At 39.8% G+C, this 12606-nt stretch overlaps 1 non-coding gene across 1 annotated transcript; it reads right to left on the bottom strand.

The window, feature by feature from the left end:
* Nucleotides 1-317: 317 nt before the first annotated feature.
* Nucleotides 318-421, bottom strand: LOC130937414 (small nucleolar RNA R71). The gene has a single exon (XR_009068636.1). It is a non-coding gene; the product is annotated as a small nucleolar RNA R71 (small nucleolar RNA).
* Nucleotides 422-12606: the final 12185 nt, after the last annotated feature.

The following is a 12606-nucleotide window of genomic DNA, read 5'->3' as shown; positions in this document are numbered from 1 at the left end:
TCTCCATTCCTGCCATTGGAGCCAACAACTTTGAGCTGAAACCTCAGCTAGTTGCCTTAATGCAACAAAACTGCAAGTTTTATTATGGACTTCCATCTGAAGATTCTTATTAGTTTGTAACTGAGTTCTTGCAGATCTGTGAGACTGTAAAGACGAATGGAGTTGATCCTGAAGTCTACAGACTCATGCTTTTCTCTTTCGCTGTAAGAGACAGAGCTAGAATATGGTTGGACTCACAACCTAAGGATAGCCTGGACTCTTGGGATAAGCTGGTCACAGCCTTCTTGGATAAATTCTTTCCTCCTCAAAAGCTGAGCAAGCTTAGAGTGGATGTTCAGACCTTCAAACAAAAAGATGGTGAATCCATCTATGAAGCTTGGGAAAGATACAAGCAGTTGACCAAAAGGTGCCCATCTGACATGTTTTCAGAATGGACCATATTAGATATATTCTATTATGGTCTATCTGAATTTTTGAAAATGTCATTGGACCATTCTGCAGGTGGATCTATTCACCTAAAGAAAATGCCTGAAGAGGCTCAAGAACTCATTGACATGGTTGCAAACAACCAATTCATGTACACTTCTGAGAGGAATTCCGTGAATAATGGGATATCTCAGAAGAAAAGAGTTCTTGAAATTGATGCTCTAAAAGCCATATTGGCTCTGAACAAAGTGTTGACTCAACAGGTCAACATGATCTCTCAAAATCTGAATGGATGGCAAAATGCATCCAGCAGTAATAAAGAGGTAGCTTCTGAAGAAGCTTATGATCCTGAGAACCCTACAATGGCAGAGGTTAATTACATGGGTGAACCTTATGGAAACACCTATAATTCATCATGGAGAAATCATCCCAATTTCTCATAGAAGGATTAACAAAAGCCTCAATAAGGCTTTAACAATGGTGGATGCAATAGGCTGAGCAATAGCAAGCCTTTTCCATCATATTCTCAGCAACAGACAGAGAATTCTGAACAAAACACTTCTAATTTAGCCAATCTAGTCTCTGATCTGTCAAAGGCCACTTTTAGTTTCATGAGTGAAACAAGATCCTCCATCAGAAATCTGGAGGCACAAGTGGGCCAGCTGAGTAAGAAAGTCATTGAAACTCCTCCCAGTATTCTCCCAAGCAATACAGAAGAGAATCCAAAAGGAGAGTGCAAGGCCATTGATGTAATCAACATGGCCGAATGCACAAGGGAGGAGGAGGACGAAAATCCTAGTGAGGAAGACCTCCTGGGACGTCTCTCAAGCAAGAGGGAGTTTCCTAGTAAGGATCCAAAGGAATCTGAGGCTCATATAGAGACCATAGAGATTCCATTAAATTTCCTTCTACCATTCATGAGCTCTGAAGACTATTATTCCTCCGATGAGGATGAAGATGTGAATGGAGAGCAAGTTGCTCAATATTTAGGAGCTATCATGAAGCTGAATGCCAAGTTATTTGGTAATGAGACTTGGGAAAGTGAACCTCCTTTGCTCATTAGTGAACTGGATACCTGGATTTAGCAAATTTTACCTCAAAAGAGACAAGATCCTGGCAAGTTCTTAATACCTTGTACCATAGGCACCATGACCTTTGAAAAAGCTCTATGTGATCTAGGGTCAGGGATAAATCTTATGCCACTCTCTATAATGGAGAAGCTAGGGATCATTGAGGTACAACCTGCCTTGTTCTCATTAGAATTGGCAGACAAGTCATTGAGACAAGCTTATGGAATAGTAGAGGACGTGTTAGTAAAGGTTGAAGGCCTTTACATCCCTGCTGATTTCATAATCTTAGACACTAGGAAGGAAGAGGATGAGTGCATCATCCATGGAAGACCTTTCCTAGCCACAACAGGAGCTGTGATAGATGTCAACAGAGGTGAATTAGTCCTTCCATTGAATGGGGACTACCTTGTGTTTAAGGCACATGGCCATCCCTCTGTGACAAAAGAGAGAAAGCATGAAGAGCTTCTCTCAGTTTAGAGTCAAGAAGAGCCCCCACAGTCAAACTCTAAGTTTGGTGTTGGGAGGCCACAACCAAACTCTAAGTTTAGTGTTAAGACCCCATATCCAAACTCTAAGTTTGGTTTTGGGACTACACAACATTGACCTGATCACCTTGTGGCTCCATGAGAGCCCACTATCAAGCTATTGACATTAAAGAAGCGCTTGTTGGGAGGCAACCCAATTTTATTTATCTAATTTTTATTTTATTTTATTCTATTGTTATTTTGTGTTTTATTAGGTACATGATCATGTGGAGTCACGAAAAAAATATAAAAATTAAAAACAGAATCAAAAACAGCAGAAGAAAAATCACACCCTAGAGGAAGGATAGACTGGCGTTCAACGCTAGTAAGAAGCATCTGGCTGGCGTTCAACACCAGAACAGAGCATGAATCTGGCGTTGAACGCCAGAAACAAGCAACATTCTGGCATTTGAACGCCAGGAATGTGCCTTGAGAAAAGCTGGCGCTGAACGCCAGTAACAAGCATGGAACTGGCGTTCAACGCCAGAAACATGCTACATATGGGCGTTAAACGCCCAGAACATGCTTTACATGGGCGTTGAACGCCCAGAACGTGCACCACTCGGCGTTTAAACGCCAGAATGGTATGCAAAGGCATTTTACATGCCTATTTGGTGCAGGGATGGAATTCCTTGACACCTCAGGATCTGTGGACCCCACAGGATCACCTCAGGATCTGTGGACCCCACAGGATCCCCACCTAACATATTCCCACCTTACCTCCTAATCCTATTTACACTCTCCCCCATATCACACTTCCCAAAACCCTTCACCAATCACCTCAATCTCTCTTCCCCATCACCTATTCACCACTCACATCCATCCACTCTTCCCCATAAACCCCACCTACCTTCAAAATTCAAAAAAATTTTCCCACCCAATCCCACCCTAAATGGCCGAACCTACCCTCTCTCTTTTCCCTATATAACTCCCTCCATTCCACTTCATTTTCACACAACACAACCCCCTCTTCTATACCTTGACCAAAACACCATCTCTCCCTTCTCCTCCATATTTTCTTCTTCTTCTTCTTCTCTTCTTTCTTCTCTTGCTCGAGGGCGAGCAATGTTTTAAGTTTGGTGTGGTAAAAGCATAAGCTTTTTGTTTTCCATTACCATCAATGGCACCTAAGGCCGGAGAATCCTCTAGAAAAGGAAAAGGGAAGACAAAAGCTTCCACCTCCGAGTCATGGGAGATGGAAAGATTCATCTCCAAAAGCCATCAAGACCACTTCTATGATGTTGTGGCAAAGAAGAAGGTGATCCCTGAGGTCCCTTTCAAGCTCAAGAAAAATGAGTATCTGGAGATCCGACATGAGATCCAAAGAAGAGGTTGGGAAGTCCTAACCAACCCCATGCAACAAGTCGGAATCTTAATGGTTCAAGAGTTCTATGCCAATGCATGGATCACTAGGAACCATGATTAAAGTATGAACCCGAGTCCAAAGAATTATCTCACAATGGTTCGAGGGAAATACTTAGATTTTAGTCCGGAGAATGTGAGGTTGGCGTTCCACTTGCCCATGATGCAAGAAGATGTACGCCCCTATACTAGAAGGGTCAACTTTAATCAAAGGTTGGACCAAGTCCTTATGGACATATGTGTGGAAGGAGCTCAATGGAAAAGAGACTCCAAAGGCAAGTCAGTTCAACTAAGAAAACTGGACCTCAAGCCTGTGGCTAGAGGATGGTTGGAGTTCATTCAACGCTCTATCATTCCCACTAGCAACCGATCCGAAGTTACTGTGGATCGGGCCATCATGATTCATAGCATCATGATTGGAGAGGAAGTAGAAGTTCATGAAGTCATCTCCAATGAATTCTACAAAATAGCCGAAAAGCCCTCCACCATGGCAAGGCTAGCTTCTCCTCACCTTATTTGCCATCTATGTTACTCAGCTGGAGTTATCATAGAAGGAGACATCTCCATTGAAGAGGATAAGCCCATCACCAAGAAGAGGATGGAGCAAGCAAGAGAGACCCTCCACGGTTCTCAAGAGATGCATGAGGAAGCTCATTATCAAGAAATCCCTGAGATGCCTCAAGGGATGCACTTTCCTCCCAACAACTATTGGGAACAACTCAACACTTCCTTAGAAGATTTGAGCCACAATGTGGAACAATTAAGGGTGGAACATCATGAGCACTCCATCATTCTCCATGAAATAAGAGAAGATCAAAGAGCAACGAGGGAGGAGCAACAAAGGCAAGGAAGGGACATAGAAGAGCTTAAGGACATTGTTGGTCCTTCAAGAAGAAGACGCCACTAAGGTGGATTCATTCCTTGTTCTTATTTCTTCCTATTTTTTGGTTTCTATGTTATGTTTATCTATATTTTGTGTCTCTACTTTATGATCATTAGTATGTAGTAACTATGTCTTAAAGTTATGAATAAATCCATTAATCCTTCACCTCTCTTAAATGAAAAATGTTTTAATTCAAAAGAACAAGAAAGTACATAAATTTCGAAAATTGTCCTTGAATTTAATTTAATTATATTGTTATGGTGACAATACTTTTTGTTTTCCGAATGAATGCTTAAACAGTGCATATTTTTGATCTTGTTGTTTATGAATGTTAAAATTGTTGGCTCTTGAAAGAATGATGAACAAAGAGAAATGTTATTGATGATCTGAAAAATCATGAAATTGATTCTTGAAGCAAGAAAAAGCAGTGAAAAGCAAAAGCTTGTGAAAAAAAAAAAAGTGGCAAAAAAAAATTAAAAAGAAAAAGAAAAAAAGCAAGCAGAAAAAGCCAATAGCCCTTAAAACCAAAAGGCAAGGGTAAAAAGGATCCAAAGCAAAGGAGTGTGCTTAAGAGCTCTAGACACCTCTAACTGGGGACTCTAGCAAAGCTGAGTCACAATCTGAAAAGGTTCACCCAGTCATGTGTCTGTGGCATTTATGTATCCGGTGGTAATACTGGAAAACAAACTGCTTAGGGCCACGGCCAAGACTCATAAGTGATGCCAAGGCATCTTAGGCTAGTTTCACTAGCATTTTTCTGTTAGTTTTAGTTGTTTTATGCATTTTCTTGAGCTTAAAGTAACCAAGAATGGTTAAATGAATAACAAAGCAATGAACCATCCAAACAGTATGATTTTGATGCAAATTCCATGAGTTTTTAGTTATATTACTTGAATGCTATGAATGGAAGATTTCTCATGAAATTTTGCAAGACTTTGATGCAGTTGTTTGGATGATTTCAGGGAAGAAGAGGCTAGGCAAGGAAGCAACAAAATCAATAAAGGAAGCTTGAATATCACATGTGGAGTTTAAGTTCCAGTTTAAGCTTAAACTGGAACTTAAACTGCCAAGCCATATAATGCTGGGAACTATCAGTGGCGTTTAAGCTCCAGTTTAAGCTTAAACTGGAGCTTAAACGCCAAAATCATGAAAGCTGAGGAAAGGCTGAAAGTGGCGTTTAACCTCCAGTTTAACCTTAAACTGGAAGTTAAACGCCAGAAATGAGAAATGCACCAGGGAGCCATTTCCACGTTTAAGCTTCAGTTTAACCTTAAACTGAAGCTTAAACGTGTTCGACCAAATTCACACTCCAGGGTTGCTTTCTTCATTTCCACGTTTAAGCTCCAGTTTAACCTTAAACTGAAGCTTAAACGTGTTCGACTACTTTACCCTCCAGGGTTGCTTTCTTCCATTTCCACGTTAAGCTTCAGTTTAACCTTAAACTGAAGCTTAAACGTGCTTGAGTTATACCACCTCCAGGAGTGTCCAACGTTTAAGTTCCAGTTTAAGCTTAAACTGGAACTTAAACGTGCTTCCACAAAAGGCATCACTGGAAGTGTCTGGCGTTTAAGTTGCAGTTTAAGCTTAAACTGCAACTTAAACGCCACTATTTGAAAAGGTTTCTGGGCCAAAGATATTGCAGTTTTAAGTTAGCATTTGAGCACAAACATTAACTTAAACGTACTCTGGTATGAAACCCAATTGAATATCATGGTTTATGGGATTGGGCCTGAAGAATTGATGAGTCTGGAATTTCAATTTGTTGAGTCATGTGTCATTACTTGATTATCACTAAGTTGGCTCAATGAATGTTACAGAATTGGATTAGCAGCCTCATCAGGATTATGGATCGTAAACCCAAAGCAAAAGGAAATCAGGGAAAGGCCTCAAAGCCCAAGAAACACAACAGAAGCTCAATTTAGAAAGTGTATAAATAGGATAGAATTTAAGTTAGTTAAGGACTTTTTGATCATTTTTCTAGTTTTCATACTTTTTGTAATTGAATTCAGAGCTATGACTCACTAAACCCCCTTTCATTGGGTTAGGGAGCTCTATTGTAATTCAATGAATCAATAATAGTTTTTATCTTCTTCTTCAATCTTTTCTCTTGAATTTTTGTTAGAAAGCTTCTCGATCTAATTCCATTGGTTAGTTGTCTTGGGAAAGAAACTATCCATAATTGGAATCCTTCGGAACCTTGGGAAAGGAATGGAGGATTCATGCTAGAGAAGCTTTCTCACAGTGAATTGGATTGGGGTTTGGATGGATATTGTGACATGTAATCCTACCAAATTGTGGTTCATGAAACTGTGTGGTATAATCAGTGATCGAGCGTCATCTCTTCTTATGAACATTTAAACCAAGGGATTGGGAATTTGTTTGTTTTTAGAGAGAATTGGTGAGCCAAGGGATTGGGATCCAATCATATAAGATTGCCAAGCAAAATTCAATGAACGCATTGGTTGAGGAAGGGATAAAAATGTTTTGATTCGGAGATCTCAATATCTCCTGAAACCCAATGAATTCCCCATTTCTGATCTACCACTTTCTCTTTACATTCTGCAATTAAATTCATGCAATTACCCCGATCCCTTTTTAATTTCAGCAATTTAGCTTCTCGCTCTTTAATTCATGCAATTTAAGATTCCGCAATTTCAATTTCTTGCCATTTACGTTTCCCGCCAATTTTACATTCCGCAATTCTCATCTAAATCTTGATTCCGCTCAACTAGAACACACTTCTAATCCGAATTGCTCACTCAACCAATCCTTGTGGGATTCGACCTCACTCTATTGTGAGTTTTTACTTGACGATAACCGGTGCACTTGCCAGAAGGAATTTTTGCCGATCGTGCAATTTCCTAAAATCGTAGCATCAATAAGTAGCTGTGTTCAAGAATCAACATGCTTAACTAGGAAAGTTAATAACACTATCCAAAAATCTAAGTTCCTAGAGAAGCCAATCATTCTAAACTTCAAAGAAAAAAGTGAGATGACAAAACTGTTCAGAAGCAAAAAGCTACAAGTCCCGCTCATCTAATTATAATTAATAGTCATTGATATTTTGGAATTTATAGTATATTCTCTTCTTTTTATCCTATTTGGTTTTCAGTTGCTTGGGGACAAGCAACAATTTAAGTTTGGTGTTGTGATGAGCGGATAATTTATACGCTTTTTGGCATTGTTTTTAGGTAGTTTTTAGTAAGTTCAAGCTACTTTTAGGGATGTTTTCATTATTTTTTATGTTAAATTCACATTTCTGGACTTTACTATGAGTTTGTGTATTTTTCTGTGATTTCAGGTAATTTCTGGCTGAAATTGAGGGACTTGAGCAAAACTCTGATAGGAGGCTGACAAAGGACTGCTGATGCTGTTGGAATCTGACCTCCCTGCACTCGAAATGGATGTTCTGGAGCTACAGAACTTCAAATGGGGTGCTCTCAACGGCGTTGGAAAGTAGACATCCAGAGCTTTCCAGCAATATATAATAGTCTATACTTTATTCGGGAATTGACGACGTAAAGTGGCGCTCAACGCCAAGTACATGCTGCTGTCTGGAGTTAAACGCCAGAAACACGTCATAACCCAGAGTTGAACGCCAGAAACATGCTATAACTCGGCGTTCAACTCCAATAAACGCCTCAGCTCGTGGATAGATCAAGCTCAGCCCAAGCATACACCAAGTGGGCCCCGAAAGTGGATTTATGCATCAATTACTTACTCATGTAAACCCTAGTAGCTAGTTTAGTATAAATAAGACTTTTTACTAGTGTATTAGTCGTCTTTTGACCACGTTTCATCTTTAGTCTCAGTTTTGTTTTATTCTTTATCTTAAGAGGCAATTGATCACATTTTAGGGGGCTGGCCATTCGGCCATGCCTGAACCTTTCACTTATGTATTTTCAACGGTGGAGTTTCTGCACACCATAGATTAAGGGTGTGGAGCTCTGCTGTACCTCAAGTTTCAATACAATTACCATTACTTTCCATTCAATTCTCTTTTATTCTTATTCCAAGATATACGTTGCACTTCAACTTGATGAATGTGATGATCCGTGACACTCATCATCATTCTCACCTATGAACGCGCGTGACTGACAACCACTTCCGTTCTACTATAGGCCGGGCGCATATCTCTTAGATTCCCCAACAAAATCTTCATGGTATAAGCTAGATATATGGCGGCATTCATGGGGATCCGGAAAGTCTAACCTTGTCTATGGTATTCCGAGTAGGATCCCGGGAATCCGGAAAGTCTAACCTTGTCTGTGGTATTCCGAGTAGGATTCCGGTATTGAATGACTGTGACGAGCTTCAAACTCCTGAAGGCTGGGCGTTAGTGACAAACGCAAAAGAATCAAGGAATTCTACTCCAACCTGATTGAGAACCGACAGATGATTAGCCGTGCTGTGACAGAGCATTTGGACCATTTTCACTGAGAGGATGGGATGTAGCTATCAACAAGGGTGATGCCTCCAGACGATTAGCCATGCAGTGACAGCGCATAGGACCATTTTCCCGAGAAGATTAAAAGTAGCCATTGATGATGGTGATGCCATAGATACAGCTTGCCATGGAAAGGAGTAAGAAGGATTGGATGAAAGTAATAAGAAAGTATAGATTCGAAAGGATTCTAGCATCTCCATACGCCTATCTGAAATCCCCACTATTGATTTACATAAGTATTTCTATCCTATTTTATTTTCTGTTTATTATTAATTTTCGAACTCATCATAAACCAATTTAATCTGCCTAACTGAGATTTACAAGGTGACCATAGCTTGCTTCATACCAACAATCTCAGTGGGATCGACCCTTACTCACGTAAGGTATTACTTGGATGACCCAGTACACTTGCTGGTTAAGTTGAACGGAGTTGTGATCACGCGTGCCATTACCAGGATCCCAATTCATCATACCATGATCTCTTTGGTGTATTTTTGATAGAGCCAATATTTAAATCTCATGCAAATACAAGGAGAACGAATCACAATTTCGTCCACCAAGGGGCAATGCTACTCAATGGCTGGAAACCTTTCCCAAAGAGAGCATCAACAATTGGGATGAATTGGTGAGCAAATTCCTAGCCAAGTTCTACCCACCTCAGAGGGTCATCAAGCTGAAAACAGAGGTGCAAACATTCATTCAAATAGATGGAGAGTCACTGTATGATGCCTGGGAGAGATACAAGGCCTTAATTAGGAAATATCCCCCAGAAATGTTTAGTGAGTGGGATAGACTCCAAAACTTCTATGAAGGGTTGACCTAGAAAGCTCAGGAAGCATTAGATCATTCAGCAGGAGGCTCATTGCAGCTAATGAAGACAGCAGAGGAAGCCCAAAACCTTATAGAGATGGTGGCTAACAATCAATACTTCTTTGCTCATCAAAGACAACGCCAACCAACCCAGAGAAGGGATGTACTGGAGCTGGAAGGTGTGGATACCATCTTCAAAGTGATGCATCAATAAATTCAGCAACAATTTGAGCAGATGGCTAAGAAAATTGATGGACTGCAAATCGCTGCAGTAAATACACAAAGCCAATCTCAAACCTCACATGGGTGGAAGCAATCTGAAGAAAGTTTTGGGACACTCAATTATGAGCAACAAAGCCCTGAGCAGGTGCAATGCATGAATAACACTTCAAGTTCATTACAACACAATTTTCATGGTGATGCACACAAGACACCCTGGAAGACTCATTCTAATTCAAGGTGGGATGATCACCAGAATCAAGGACAAAGTGACTTCAACTATAACAGCATTAGCAACACAAACAACCAAAATCATTCATCCAATAATACTAACTAATTCAAAAACCCACAAAACACATACCACCAATCCCATAACAACTCACAAAACCACCAGAATAACTTTTCTACATCCACATCCCACCCTCAAAGTACCCCCACAATTAATTCAAACAACTTCCAGCAATAACCATTTCATTTCACACAACCACAACCAAATCCAGACTCTCAAAGAATCTCAAGTCTAGAGAAAATGATGGAGAAACTCATGAAAAATCAAGAGATGGCAAGACAAGATCAGGAAACTGCAAGGAAAGATCATGCCCTGGCATTCAAAAACCAAGAGGCCTCAATCAGAAACCTTGAGAGACACATGGGAAAAATGGCTAAGCAAATTTCAAAAATGAGTGAGAAGAGAGCAAATACCTTCCCCAATGTCATTGAAGAACACCCAAGGGACAAAGAAAAAGCCACAAAATGGGAGGAGTGCAAAGCAATCACAGTGGAAAGTGAGAAGACTATGAAGAAGGAAGCCATCAATCAGAAAAAACACAACAGAGAAATTCCACAAGAAGAGACAGAAGAGAGAAGCAGAGAGGATCAAGAAACCAAAAATACACAAATTTCAAAGGGATACAAGAACATCCTTGAACCACAACTACAAGAAAAGAGGGAAGGAGTGAATCCATGTGTCCCCAAACTTCCATACCCTCAAAGGTCTCAGAGAGGAAACGAGGATAAACAATACTCAAAATTCTTGGATATATTTAAGACTCTCAGCATCAATATTCCTTTCTTGGAAGCACTTGAACAGATGCCATTATATGCCAAATTTATGAAAGAAGTACTCACAAAGAAAAGATCCCTAAAGGAAGGACAGATTGTTGAGATGACAAAGGAATGTAGTGCTATCCTCCAAAGAGAGTTGCCAGAGAAGAAAGATGATCCTGGGAGTTTTTACATACCTTGCACAGTAGGAAACATAACAATTGAGAAGTCATTTTGTGACCTCGGTAAAAGCATAAACTTGATGTCTTTTTCTCTAATGAGGAAACTTCAAATTTTTGAGCTGAAGTCCACATGAATAGTTCTCTAAATGGCTGACAAATCCACCAAGCAAGCACTGAGAGTTGTGGAGAATGTGTTGGTAAAAGTGGGAAAATTCTTTCTCCCTGCTGACTTTGTTATCTCAGATATAGAAGAGGATCCTAACACTCCCATCATCCTGGGGAGGCCTTTCCTAGCTACGGGCAGAGCATTGATAGATGTTGAAAAAGGAGAATTGTTGCTGAGAGTGCATAATGAGCACCTAGCATTCCATGTTTTTAAAACCCTGCATGAGCCTACTCAAGAAGAAGATTGTATGAAGGATAAGGCCAGAGATCAAAGCTTGAAGGAGGCAGTCAATGAGTTAACTCCAAGACTTCTAAATCCATGCTTGAAAGCAGTAGAGATGGTGTAACAAACCAAAGAAATCAAGGAGGAACTAGATCCAAAGCCCCCATATGAGAAATTTAACATCCCAGATAAAGAACCACCAAGGCATGGAGTATCTTTTGAGAATGAAAAAAAGAAGAGGCCAAGAGGGTGGTGAAACAAGAAGATCCCCACTGAAGGCTTCTCACCAGGGGATAAAGTGATGTTAAACACCCAACCAATGAAGGTGTCTCCACAAGTGTCTGAATACTACACTGTGAACTGGGTCCTTTCACTTGAACACCTAGAGATCATCAAAGAGGAGACCGGAAGGAAGTTCACAGTAAGAGGAGAAAAACTGAGGCACTATGATTTTCATCCTCCATGATCAAAGAATGAAGGATGTCAAGCTAATGACAATAAAGAAGCTCTTGTTGGGAGGCAACCCAACCCGAGGTTCTTTTCATAGCTTTTTCAATAAAAAGGTTGAATGATTGTTGTGTATTGCAAGGAGCTAAGTTTGGTGTTTCACACCAAAACAAATTAAGAGAGAATGAAGAATTTTAAGTTTGGTGTTCCACTAAAAATTGGATCTAAAAATACGTTCTCACTTTTTGCATAATACTAGCTCCAAGCAATCAGACAAATCATTCAACCCTTTAATTGTTTGTTTCTAGTTTTAGTGCCTTTAGCAAAGACACAGGGATTTCACATATGGTTAACTTGTTGCATCAGAGGCAGTGGCAAGGGATTAAGTTTGGTGTCCCCACACCAAAATAAATCCAAAAAACACACTCAAGTCATGCATACTAACCATTCACTTAAGGGCTTGAGATGCAAGCAACTTTTGAGAATTATGTAGAAAACTAGCCAACATTTGAAGACAATTTGCATTATGACTTAAAGGGGAGGCAACAGGAGGAAGAATGAAAAGAGGCAACTCAAAAGGTTGTATTTACACTTAATCTGTGTTGTAAATGTTTTAATTTAGGAATTCATGTATGTCTTGCTAAAGTGTTCATCTAGTTGCAAGTGAAGTTGTTTGATTAAGTATGCTGATCTGCATAATATTTTTCATTCATTACTTAGCTTTGAATTTTGTTTTGTTTCCCATATGTCTGAATAAAAGAGAAATGTTTGAATTAGAAAGTAAATATCCAATGTTGCATAAGT

This window comes from Arachis stenosperma, chromosome 6 (assembly GCF_014773155.1).
Source record: "Arachis stenosperma cultivar V10309 chromosome 6, arast.V10309.gnm1.PFL2, whole genome shotgun sequence".
In the NCBI taxonomy this organism is placed as follows: Eukaryota; Viridiplantae; Streptophyta; class Magnoliopsida; order Fabales; family Fabaceae; genus Arachis; species Arachis stenosperma.
The sequence above is the reverse complement of the archived record's forward strand: the minus strand, read 5'-3'. Positions and strand labels throughout refer to the sequence as shown.